At 38.9% G+C, this 14414-nt stretch overlaps 1 protein-coding gene across 2 annotated transcripts in view; it reads right to left on the reverse strand.

Annotated features, from left to right (window-relative positions):
• MET (MET proto-oncogene, receptor tyrosine kinase) overlaps positions 1–12674 on the reverse strand; it is a 130623-nt gene extending 117949 nt beyond the window's left edge. For both annotated transcript variants that reach the window (XM_063446852.1, XM_063446851.1), the window contains exon 1: positions 12438–12674. The gene's annotated coding sequence lies outside the window, so the exon portion shown is untranslated. The remainder of the gene's footprint in view (positions 1–12437) is intronic.
• Positions 12675–14414: the final 1740 nt, after the last annotated feature.

A 14414-nucleotide genomic window follows, 5' to 3' on the forward strand; every position in this document is an offset into this window, starting at 1 on the left:
TCTATCTACTCATCCATCCATTCTATCTATCTATCTATCTATCTATCTATCTATCTATCTATCTATCTATCTATCTATCTATCTATCTATCTATCTATCTATCTCTGTATACTTATCTGTCTGTCTATATAAATAAATATATACACATACAACAGCCACTCCCTCCTACTGAGATAAGCTCTAATTGGAAAATGAATGATACGCAAAGGAATTCTAAGCAGTATTATCACCTTTGGACTGGCAGTCTGAGAATGGCCTTGCAGCGATATAATTGTTCATTTCAGTTTTTTTTCCCAAGAATGGATGAAGCGCTGCAAGATATTTCTTTATAGTATTAAATGAATTATCAGAACTGAATGACAAAGAACAAAATCTTGACGAAAACCACAAAAAAAAAACTGAAAAATTAACAAATGGCTTGTTGACTATATTGATTGCAGAATTATATAGTTTGTGTTATCTATGCAGTCATCAAGTTGGTTATTACATCCTTGATATGATGATAACAAGAGTTCAATAAAAAATAACAAAATACCCAGATATGAAGTCCATATTTAAAAGGGGGTTTAACTAACACCACATGTTAAACTTAGATTGGGTAATTATGATTATTAACCCCACAAATTAGGAACTTCAACCAGATATATGTAGACCTAGAACCCATATGATGTAGAACACATACATTATGACCTAGAACCCATACGATCTAGAACACATGCAGCATGACCTAGAACCCATATGATGTAGAACACATACATTATGACCTAGAACCCATACGATCTAGAACACATGCAGCATGGCCTAGAACCCATATGATGTAGAACACATACACTATGACCTAGAACCCATACGATCTAGAACACATGCAGCATGACCTAGAACCCATATGCTCTTAAGCCACTATGTTTGTAGCCAAATGTTGGTTGAGAATAACAGTGAAATGCAGCTTTAAAATAACGACTATTGAAGTAGGTTTTTACATTTCCAGATGTATGTGACCAGAGCGTCCTAAAGGCATGAAATTGTCATGAACAATCGATAGCCCTATCACATTCAATTGATCATCATGTCTACTTGGGGCCATGTAGTACCTGATTTGGTGCATACTTTGTCTAATTCCAGCACTTTCCATTAAATAGAGTCTATATAAACTCCACAAAATACCTTGCTAATCTTTTGATAGCCTCCCAGAATATAATTCTTCACGTTTTTAGATAAAACAACATGAAGATGACAATGTTCCGACAGAACATCGATCCACTGTGTAGATACATTTCGTTGTCATCTACATAGAACAAGAAGACATTTGGGTTTCTTTTAAGCCATGCCCACGTGAGAGGCTGACCGATTACAATAATATAATTCTTTTACATGGTTATTCTCTAATCTGCACATGGTCAGGAATTCACCTAGTAAATGTAGGGTTTAAATAGCTGAACCTTGTATATATCTAGCTTGCAGAGTTAGTCTGTTTTAGTTATCCTGCTCCTGTATTTAGAATTGCCTTGGGAATTTATAACAATAAGCGATCTAGTAAATAACCTGGTTAGTTTATTCTATAGCCCTCATCAATGAAAGTACGAGATAAACACCGCATGACTGCTAGATATGGCAGGAGGTTTCCAGAATATATGGTATATTATATAAATTTACAGATTAAAAGTCAATTTGTTGCCAGCGAAAATATACTAAACTCATCTTAAACTATGACGTCAATCTGACTTTATGCAGATGGACTTTCACATCAAATTCAAACATGTATTTTGCTTGAAAGATGGAAGTAAATGTAACGTAGTGACAGATTTACAATGTCAACATGATACCATCAAACACCTTCAAAGCGACACCATCAAACACCTTGGTGAATGAATACAGCATAACTGTAACATTGGCTTTCATTATATTTATTTAGCTTTTCTGTTACTTAAATGTTTGCAAGTAAGAGAATTATATGAAGAGCAGTTTAGGGATGGATAACTCCTTCAGCTAAAGTTCAACAGCTGTGGACCAGAAGCACCGTAGATCACAGCAGCTGGAACACAGGAAGTTGCCTGTACTTGTTCGAGTTTTTTGTATGCCATATTGGTTCATATGATATAGTATTTTGAAAAGGTTAAAATATATATAATTTTCTTCATTAGTTTAATACAAGATAGACGGATTGTGTTGTGCAACTAGGCATTCCTCCAAAAATTCGGTGGTATAAGTGGGACAATGTGTGGCGTAGGCTGGAGTCGATGGTCCCATAATGTAACACGAGAGACCATCCTGGCCAGATGGAAAGTAACACGAGAGATCATCCTGGCAGGCATGCAAGAGAACCAACCAAGAAGGAATGGGTGGGCACAATATCCTTCTTACTGTGATAACATTGTTGCAATCAAGAGGAGCTTGCTAATTACCAACTGTGGTTCAGCCATGGAGCTGGAGAACCAATGGTGGCCTATTCACAAACACCTGAATTCTGTAAGTAGATACAGGTCTGTTTAACCCCTTAAGGACACATGACATGTGTGACATGGCATGATTCCCTTTTATTCCAGAAGTTTGGTCCTTAAGGGGTTAAGTCAAATGCTCACACTATTTGATAATATTCGGGTAGAGAAATAAAACCATACAACTGACTAGGTAAAACAACTGTATTAAATTCACCACAGCAAGTGTGCCGTAATGGTTATGGTTCCAGAAGTCCCTGGCACCAAACCACTGTTAAGAGTCTAAACATTTTGGAATAAGTCTCCACGGATATTGTAGTCTGGGCTAATTCATAATATAGCTAAAATGGAAGTTCCCCTTTCACTTAATGTTGTTCCTCGTAAGAAAAGACTGATGGAATTGTAATTGGTAATGTAGAAGGGGTCCAGAAATCGTTCAGAAACGGCTTGAGTCTTAGCAGTAAGATGGCGCCAGGTAACTACTTTTAGTGCCAACGTTGGTATTTGCTACATTCTAAGAATGGATTAACCGTGTCATTGTAATGAACTTAATTCTAGCAAATTCACACTGTAAAAGTAGCACGAAAGGTGCTTCTCTACACATGGTTTTTGAACAAGTGCAAAATGTTTCACGCACTGTGTGAATATGTTCTTATTAACATTTCATCTTTTTTTTTTTTGCTGAAGTCTGAAACACATATTGGACTGCATCATATACTCTTGATTTCACTCAGTTTTAAAAGGTCTTCTACACCGATCATTCAGCTAAGTCTGCGGTCCTAACATTTATAAATGGACAGTTTGCAAACCGCAATGAAAGCATATTTTACTTCTCCCACATTTTCACTGTTTTTCTTAGTAAAAGTGTATAAATCTCTCTTTTTTAATGAAAATAACAAATGCTCTATTTTCAAGTTCAAAATGTAGTGATACATAGTTAAAGGGCTGTAATGCAATGTGCAAAGCTTCATGCAGAGCTTCCAGTGAGACTGGGGATTGGCTGAGAAACCTCTAGTACTTCCTGGTCTCTGAGATACCTGTGATTCTGAAGAAAATACGGGAGATATGATGTTTGGCAGCTTTATATTTTTACTATTTTAATTCATTTGTTGCTTGTATTTTTTTATTCATAAAAAAAAAAATGAAAAAATACTGGTCTTTTTTTGGCCTCTAGTGTCTTTTGAACAGTTACATAGCTGTGAAGGTTAATGGACTCTATAGTCACCCAGACCACTTCAGCTCAATGAAGTGGTCTGGGTGCTAGGTCCCCCAGGTTTTAACCTTGCAGCTGTAAACATAGCAGTTTCAGAGAGACTGCTATGTTTACACTGAGGGTTAATCCAGCCTCTAGTGGCTGTCTTCCTGACAGCCGCTAGAGGCGCTTCCCCGACGCTCAATGCAAAAATCGCATTGAGCATGCAGAACGTCCATAGGAAAGCATTGAGAAATGCTTTCCTATGGGCGTTTTTAATGCGCCCGCGGCTCTGGCCACACATGCGCATTCGGCTCCACTCAGGAGCTGACGTTGGAGGGGGAGGAGAGATCACCAGTGCTGAGGGAGCCCGGCGCTGGATAATGGTAAGTGGCTGAAGGTGTTTTAACCCCTTCAGCCCAGCGGGAGGAGGGCCCTAAGGGAGAGGGGGACCTAAGGACTACATAGTGTCAGGAAAACAAGTTTGTTTTCCTGACACTATAGTGATCCTCAGCTGGATGCTATAGTATAGGGTAACAAAAACACTATATTTAACCCCTTAAGGACACATGACATGTGTGACATGTCATGATTCCCTTTTATTCCAGAAGTTTGGTCCTTAAGGGGTTAAATCACATTGTTCTTGAAATATACAGGTTTTTTTTTTTACATTCACTTTTGTCTACATAAAATATTTCCAAGTAAATAGTTTTTATAAATGGAAGTGCGATACAAAGTCCATCTCATGGAGAAATCTGCGGTGTGTTTAAAGTGCACAGCATACAAATTTCACACAATACAGTGACAAAACAAGACCAGAATATATAAATACTAATACAAATAAGATACAAAACAGATGTCTAGAAGGCCAGACCAACATTTATCTCCCTTGACAACCCCAATAAAAATAAAACGGGCAAAGAAGAATATCACATAAACACAGATAAACAATTTGCAATTCTCCTGAAAGCTGAAATGGCTTTTTATATTATACCTCTTAAACAAAAAATATCTATATTGATATAATATATTCCAGAATGGTTTATGCTTTATGCAAAAGATATATTACAATAATAACTCTGTCGTGCAAATATTAATAAAACATTAGCAGCCTGTCAATTTGTTGTGACATGGCTAAGTCTTTGTGACATCCACCTTATTTTGAATGTGTCACTAAAAGGGAAGCAAGCGAAAACTAACTTTGAGTGCTGCTCTAGGTGAAAGGTAAAGATCCGGACGGCTATATAAATGTAAATAAGAAATTAGTAGATTGTGGACCACAGGAAGGGAGCAGGGATTTCAGGAATATATGTGCCCTGTGGCTGCGTGCTTTTTTGCTACATTGTTGCTTGTCAATAAAGTTTGGGAACAATAAACTCGAGCTATAGAAGCAATTTTGCTGCCATAAAGATACTAAAATCAAATAAATATTTTAACATGAATGATTTTAAAACGATATTATTTTAATCTAGCCAATCTGAAAAATAAAAATAAATTATTAATGGGAAAAAAAATTACGAAGTAATAAGAACTAAATTAGTAATAAGTGTTTTCTGTATAGATTAGTTTATCCCAGAATATTATTGCAATTTTTTTAACCCTTAAAGGGGCATCAAACAGCAAAATTTTTTCAAAAGTAATCATTATAAATCACCGATTACTAAATAAACTGCGACAGATAACATGCATGCATTTATTTATACTCTTTTTCATTGGTGATATTTCTAAAAACTGCTTGCAAAAGCTGCAGATCTCTTATCTGCAGCCTTTGCAAGCCTTCCCCTTCTAACTCCACCCAGGCTTTACGTGGCTGTCCAATCACAGACTTCCCAATGCAGCTCAATGATAAGTCTTGCTCTGTGCAATTGCTGCCTCTTGAGTTTATCGCCACAAAGCCAAAAAAAACAGGAAGTAAGAGAACTGGTTGTCTGATTGACTGCCATGGGGAGTGTAACAAGGTTAATTTATAAAAGTGCCAATTTTTATTGAAATCTGTACTTTTTGTTATTCGCTGAGCCACCAGGGAAAAGGTAGGAGGGAGCATTGGCAGTCTTACTCATAGTACAACTCCCATAACACACGCAGTCACAAACAAATTCCATCCTTCGGATGAAAAAGGCTGATGGAGTCTACGAAACAGACACAAGTGAGGAGAGACAAGAATGTAAAGAATGTGTAAAACAGATTTAAAATTCCACATAAGATACAGGCAATGTTGATGTGCTAAATAACAGTGCAAAGTAAATTTCTGAAGACCAAATTCGTTTTACCTGTTACAGCAGATCATTTGGGAAATGTAACGGTATAGCTCAGGGGTAGGCAACCTACGGCACTAGTGCCATTCACGGCACTCGAGGTGCCTTTGCACGGCACTCAAGGCTGCTAGAGCCAAACAGGCTCTGGCCTATCAGGAGTCCCAGTAAAACTTCAGATATCTGCTAATCCGAAAAGGTGGTGAAGGGCAAACCTCGATGTATGCATTGCAGCACGTAGAGGAAGTGATCTTAGATCACTTCCTCTCAGCACTTATGAATGAGAATCCACACAGTAGTAGAGCAGCACGCAGTTGCAGCTCCTGTCTTTGACATGTACCTGGCCGGCCTGGTCCCCACTGGAACCCAAGGAAGTCACCCACACTTCTAGATATACACAGAAATGCAGAATAACCCTTCCCACCATACAAATAATACGGACAGCCCACACACAAACATACACACAATCCGAACAAACGCAACACCACTAACAATCCACATACATGCACACAACCCCACATGCAGCCATTTACATGCAATACCCCAAACAGCCCCCACACACTACCAAACACACAATGTGACATATCCATCCACACACACAATTCCACAAGCAGCCCCCATACACAGCTTACATTCATATGTATCATACAAAATACCATAAACTACTCATGAACATATACAATATAACAGCTCATATACGCAGGGCCGTCTTTAACGCAGGGCAAATGGAGCAGCTGCACCATGAGCCCCACTGGCCTCAACTATTTCTCACCCCCCGGCCGGTAATCCGCACACTAAGGAGGCCCACCGGCTGGCCCATGCACAAAGGGCCACCCGGTGGGCTTCTGTCAGCAGGGGTCTGGTCGCGTGTTGAGGCGCTTTAAAAGCGCGAGTGGACACCTTGATTTTCGGCAGCAGGCTGGGAGGAAGGGACGGCCGTGCATCACTTCCTCCCACAAAGAGAGGAGCGCGCGGGAAAGAAGAGTAGGCAGAGTGGAGGGGGGCTGGCCAAGAGAGCCAGACCCCCAACTCCCAACACCTTCAGCCACCAGCTGGAAAGGTAGGAAACTGGAGGGTGGGGTTTAAAGTGTAAATTTTGTGTGTGTTAGAATGCTTGTGTGTGTGTGTGTGTCAGTATATCTATCTGTGGGTGTGTCAGTATTTGTATGTCTGTGTGTGTGTGTGTGTGTGTGTGTGTCAGTATATCGGTGTGTGTGTGTGTGTCAGCATGTCTGTGTGTCAGCGTTGGGGTGGAGGATGTGATTGCACGCCTGGGGAGGAGGGAGGGGGGACAGGGTCCAGGGGGCCCCAAGCAAATGCTTTGCCCAGGGTCCAGTCAATATTAAAGACGACCCTGCATATACGCACATATACAATGATACAAAGCAATTACAGTAAAAATAACACAAGCAGAATAAGGCAGCATACACACCTCAATTTAAAAAAAAATAGGACCGCACGCTACGGGACATCACAATCCTATATCGGCACAGTGCTGCTAAAAGGTTGCCTACCCCTGGTATAGCTCATCATAATCTCCATGGCAATAAAGAACTGACATACAATGTGTTCCAACTCACAATACAGATACATGCTTCTTTTACCAACCGGTCTCAATGGATGTTAAGGTATAATGAGAAGGCTCATATTGTAATTATTATTATTTATTTTTTTTTTTTAAATACAACCGGGAACAACAGACAGTGTGTACACTGATGGACTGAAGCACTAGTATATGTAAATACACTGACTAATAATCTCAAATGGTTAAAATGTTAATAGTATTCCATATAAACGATGTAGGAGTCTATTTAAAGATGGTTTTCGTGAGCTGAGAGACGGCTTGCAAAATCTAGACTTAACCAAGACTGATAAAATAATGACAATGACAGCAATTAGGAGATTATTTTTCTTCTAATCTGCCAATTGGACCTACATGGTATGACCCACCACGCTGCACTGTTTAGTAAATAAACATCTAAGAAAACCATGCAAAAAGTGTTATAAATAATTCCCATGCATTGATGAATATGGTTAACTGTCTATGATGTCACTGGAAATGGTGCAAAGGACAATGAGGATTGAATACCTCACCTCTGGGCTACAAATATCAAAAGGCAGATTTCAGACTTTCCTTTGATAGGACTGGTGCCTTCTACACCGAGGCATTGCTAAGTACCCTTCTTATGTTTCCCTGGAGGTGATGACCACATTTCTCTCCCATTGTAATAGCAGCGTGAGAGATCAGAGAGAGAGAGTCACAAATCACTTTAAAATCTTTCACTGTATTTCACTTCATGATATGAGGACAGAACAGTAGACAACTGAGCTGTGTCCTCATGAGTTAATTTATTCAATGATCTTTGTATAGCTGCCAAATGTCACAGATTTCCAGGGACAGTCCCTAAGCTAGGTGTGCCTCCTTGTTCCAGTATCCTGCTGTCTAGCCCTTTGTCCTGGATTCTAAATCTAAACTCGTTTTAAAGGTCTAACAGGGTGTAATCTCTAAATACGCACTTAATATTATTTAATCTTTATCCTCTCATATGAATTTAGTGTTATTGTGTCCTTTCACACAAATATGGACCTAAATACCGCCTGCGCTACCTGGCCTTGCTACCAGATTACAAGGTATAAAAACCAAGTTAACTCTACAAGTTCCCCAAGGGAACTGTCAGCAGCCAGCCTTGATTATAGTCACAATATGTCAATTCACACCTCGGTTTGTTCTCAGCCAGTCTATTAACAGTACATACAATCTAATATAAAAAAAAAAAAAACAACACTGGGGTAGATTTACTTTGACTTATCTTCTGCGTATATAATACCTACACACAATGACTTAACCCCTTTCATTAAAAGGGGTTAGACATATGCCAATTAAATCATCAGAGGACTTGCTTGTCATTGGTTCTGAAGGAGTTAACAAACAGCAAGCAGATAGGTGTGCAAGATACCTGGACCACAAAATTCTTAGGAGATTCAATAGTTATTCACAAGTTTTATGTAAGTAATTCTAATCAACAGGCACTCTCCACTGGTTTCCTTGGTAACTGCACCACTTGTACAGCTTTTCTATGAGCAAAACCTTGATAAATCCTCTCATGTGTCTATTAAGTAAATACTACACTGCTTGTGTATGTTTAGGCATTGTCCCTCTAAGAGTGTCAATGACATCACCAGAATAAAATATGTTGTATCAATACGTTTAATATATAATATCTAATCAATATGTGTTAATGCATAAGAAAATGTATGTACTATAAATACATTAGAATGTTACCCTTTATAACTGATTCTGAATGCACATCAGTGATAAAAATTGTGCCCCCTGGTGTTGCGCTACAGAACACAAAGAATTATGGGAGATGTAGTACAATACACATCACCTAACATCTAACATCCATCTGGTAATAATGAAGACATGGCCTGGGAGAGATTTTCCTATAACATTTTCTTGTTAATTGCTCATTCAATAACACGATGTGACCCTTCAGTTTTATTGCCCTATAAAGATTAAATAATCTCAGAGAAAATCTTTGGCAGTTCATGAAGGTAGTATAAAAATACTATCACAATTGTGTGGGGGGAACACAATCATCCCAGATAGGTATATAAATAAAGCCTCAGTATTAAACCTGTGTAACACTGGTAAATCCTAAGGCTGGCAGGAAAGTGCTACTATGTATGGACTTGAGTAATGTGTATGTTGAATTTCACAGGAATATATTAAAATTTGAGATGGGAATAGATTAAGGCCAGGAATCTGCTGGCACTCCAGCCGCTCCTGGGAGCCAAGTCCCTAATCATAGAAGGTGTATATTCTTCAGAAATCACACCTTCTTACTTCCTTTACATTAACAGTCTTACATGACATCACCTGGATTTATTCACTGCTTCCCTGTCTGTAGACACTCCTTCTCGAATAACTCTAACCTGGCTGTTATAAAATGTACAAATGCTCTATTTGTTTGACATTTGGAAACACTCAGTGATTTATTGACGGAATAGCACACTGTAGCAAATACTAAATTATACAAAGTTCAGGTTATAATAGTCAAGCTATGAGTACAGCTCAGGTGAAGATCTTTTCCAATTCATCTGTTTTGTCGTAAATTTTGAATTTTGGTTTGTTATTCGCCACTGTTCACTATTTAGCGAATAAAACCCTTTAAGTCTTTTCCATTAGCCTTTTAATTGATAGTAATTCTTGAAGTAGAATTCTTACAAAAGATTAAGGACTCATTGGTACTTTGTTAACAACAGAGTGGGTAATGATCAATATATACATAATCTATCTATCTGTCTATCTATCTGTCTATCTATCTATCTATCTATCTATCTATCTATCTATCTATCTATCTATCTACTCATCCATCCATTCTATCTATCTATCATTCATCTATCTATCTATCTATCTAGCCATATATCTATCTCTCTATCTCTCTCTATGTAAACTGGTTTGGGAGCTGCCATTTTTTGGTTTTCTAGCAGACATCAGCTGAGATGGTTTGGGGATAAGTGTTGTTTTCTCTTGCATGTAAAAATGTTTAACCTGATAATATGTGTGCTATTAATAATATCCTTATTTGCTTTTCATTAGAATGCTGCAGTCACAAACAATGGCTCTTGTGCTGTCTGCTGTAAAAGTAAAATGGCTACTCCATGTGTCATTATATGGATAAATGCACATCATATATCAGAAAAATGCAAGATCGTGGGAAGGGTAAATGGCAAAACATATTTAAAACACAGTTACTTTGGGAGATACTTTTTCATTTGTTAGTTTAATATCCTTGCACCACTTCACTATTATATCCTTGCACCGTTACATTTAGATCACAATTATCACATATTTTTGCCCCAATCAACACCCCTATTGCTGTATTACCCCATATCTGCAGAACTGGTCAGAACATTGATAAAAAAGTGTAATCTGACTCCACTCTTTGGAGAATTTTCTAAACCATTACTGAGTCACTCTTATATCTGCATTATAACAATGACATCAGATGAATCCATCCCTATATTGCTGCATACATCATCGTGTTGATATTGGACACAGCAATAAAGCACATCATCAATTATTACTAAAGATAATGAGAAGTCAGACCATCCTATTTATTTCCCTGATTTCTGAAAACAAAAATCCATCTGTAAGTGGCTCAGTTAATTTGTGTTATCAGTCTCTGTAAAACAACAGGGAGCCAGTAGAACCAAACAGTATCAATCCAATACCTGTGCATAACATGTAATTCATTGTATATGTGGAACACAAAAAAAAACAACTCTCTGAGCCTGGGACTCTGAACAAACAGTCACACCAGGAGAGGACACTCATTTTCCATGTTCTCTGCATTTTGGCACCAGCACTGGAGTGGAGCACTTCAATGACAGGAAATCACTGCAATTAGCAGAATACTCAGAATATGTTTGTTTATATTCATATCTCCATTTTAACCCCAGCACTGCAGAGGAGAACACAGGAAAGGCTCAGACACCCAGTATCACCTGTTAAGAGAGGAGTCAGGGGGACATGGGGGTGGTAATAAACGTATGTAAAAAAAAAAACAGCTCTGGCCCTGCAGATGGTGGAGACTACAATTCTCATCAAGCTCAGACAATAGTTGCATCGTTCTGACTGAGCATAGTGACATGGGATCAGTGAATGCATGTAGAAGCGATGTTTAGTGAATCTCTACAACACTCTGTCAAGTTTACACCAGCAGCACAATAGGGACCACTAGCAAAACAAAAAACAAAAAACAAAAAACAAAAAAACAGGCAACGTTCTTAGAATGGCGCAGTCACTATGGAAACCAATGGAATGTGCGAAACTTTGTAACAGAATTCCTCTAGAATTATTCCAAAGGCACTTTTCTTCGTCTTCTCCGTTGTCAGTCACCATTATTTATCAACGTGTGCAATTTATTATATTACATAATATCCACATATTACACCAACAATCATGTAGGTTTTAGGGCCATAATGTGTGCCAAGCAATGATATTGATCAGTGACTCATAGTTTATGGCCCCAAATGCATTCCCTTCTCCTAACGTTTCACAATCTCCACTACAGCAAGAAAAATAAAAGTTGCACTCGCAGGAAATAAAAGACAAACACAAGTCCCAGAAACCTTGTATTCTTGGGGTGGGTACAGTCCATGCCACACTGGTGCCTACAGAACATTTTGAAAATGATTTGTCAAAGGTTGTAAACACTAGCCCCCATGCCAACACCTCTGGCTGGCATATTAGTCTACATGGTCAGAGACAGCTTTATACACTGGGCACTGGTTGGCATCAAGGCTGGTTCGCTGTAGGGGCACTCTAGGGAATTGTGGACTGCACCTCACATCACGCTCAGTCAGCATTTAGGCTGGCTGGGATTCTTTGAGAGCGTAGTCCACAAGATCCCGAATGCCAACTCAGCACCTGCTGGGGTAACACAACTCAGGGAGGGCTGCCTAGCCTGGCACTGCCCACCCAATGCCCAGCTCATGATTGCTCAACTTAGATAAACTTTTCTTTTTAAACCCAGATCAGCCCAGCCTTACCTTGCAGCAAGCTAAGAATCCACTTGTAGAAGACGACAAGCAGGGGGTCACAGCTGGACTTGTCACATAGCCATCCACATGTAGTGTCCACAGTGATAAGAAGCCACCCTGGGGGTCACAGGAACAGAACTGGCAGTGCTGGGATTTCAATGGATGCCCCTGAGCCCTCCTTCCCACATGTGCTGCTGCTCCCGTGAGTCACTCACAGCCTGGCCAGCAATCAGTATGTGCAAGTGCAGGGACTCAGGGACTGAATCAGAGAATCAGAGGAGGCAGAGAGAGAGAGAGGAGGGGAGAGAACTCTTCACATGTCCAATAGCAAATCCAGGCACCCAGCACTCATTGTCAGCCACTCCTCACCTCTCCAGGGGTGTGATAAGCCAGCAGCACCAGCTCCTAAAGATGAATTAAGGACTGTGCACCAGGCTAGACAAGTTTCCTTCAATCCATCTTTAATTTCAAACTGCTACTGGTAGAATAACAAATGACACAGAGTTAGAGGGGAAAAAAAATATATCACACCAGAAATGGCTTATCTCCAAAATCCACCTGCAGGAAGAGTCAGTGATTTTATAACATGTTAATGAATTATTAGGTAGAATTTACTGTAATTGTAAAACAAAGTGGCTTATTTTTGTATTTTTTTTAATTACATCTCTGTGTGCAATGTTACCTGCTTGCTTTTCTTATAGTCTAAACATATCAGTCTGTAGTTTATTGAGCCATGTATTATTGTGGAGCAATTCACCCAGGAGAATAGCATCATTGCACCATTACACAGCATCAATACTTATTGCCAAATTCCCCAGAGGAGGGCATGCCACAGTGGATGTTTGTGGTGGGCTAGCCATTTGCAGCTATCATAGTCTTGGCTGTGCCACTGTCATAGAATAATGTAGCATCATCCTTTTTATGCATTAAAAATTAAGAAAATGTCTTAAATAATTCATGCAAGTGTTAAATGCATTAACTCCTTCCTTGCCAAGTTTGATTCATTTACACAAAATTAGAAAACCATGTATTTGAAAAAAATATATATTTAATTTATTGTATTTTCCCTTCAGTGCTACCTAAAATATATAATTTTTGTATTGACAAAGTCTGAAAACGTGACTTTGAAGTATAGAAACATAGAAACATAAAATGTGACGGCAGATAAGAACCATTCGCCCCATCTAGTCTGCCCAATTTTCTAAATACTTTCATTAATCCCTGGCTTTATCTTATTTCTAGGATAGCCTTATGCCTATCCCACACATGCTTAAACTCCCTCACTGTGTTAACCTCTACCACTTCAGCTGGAAGGCTATTCCATGCATCCACTACCCTCTCAGTAAAGTAATACTTCCTGATATTATTTTAAACCTTTGCCCCTCTAATTTAAGACTGTCCTCTTGTTGTGGTAGTTTTTCTTCTTTTAAATATAGTCTCTTCCTTTACTGTGTTGATTCCCTTTATGTATTTAAATGTTTCTATCATATCCCCCCTGTCTCGTCGTTCCTCCAAGCTATACATGTTAAGATCCTTTAACCTTTCCTGGTAAGTATTATCCTGCAATCCATGCACCAGTTTAGTAGCCCTTCTCTGAACTCTCTCTAAAGTATCAAAATCCTTCTGGAGATATGGTCTCCAGTACTGCGTACAATACTCCAAGTAAGGTCTCACCAGTGTTCTGTACAATGGCATGAGCACTTCCCTCTTAAGTACCAATTTTTCAACTTACACTAGGTGTGATTCATGTAAGTAGATAAATGTAATACATACCCTGCTTATGGCTATTTATAAGGAACCTAGTGTCATGTTTATGAATGCAGCCTCCTAAAATGCCACCACAATGTAAAAATAATGTCGGTAAATGGGTGGGTGTAATTGTTTGTAAAGTAAGTACAGTTACACTAGGTGTCTGTACTACACATGATGCAGTTGGCTGCATCCGCCACTGTAAATAATCTCTGTTGTGTATTCCATCATGTATCT

Source organism: Pelobates fuscus, chromosome 3, assembly GCF_036172605.1.
Source record: "Pelobates fuscus isolate aPelFus1 chromosome 3, aPelFus1.pri, whole genome shotgun sequence".
Taxonomy (NCBI): Eukaryota; Metazoa; Chordata; class Amphibia; order Anura; family Pelobatidae; genus Pelobates; species Pelobates fuscus.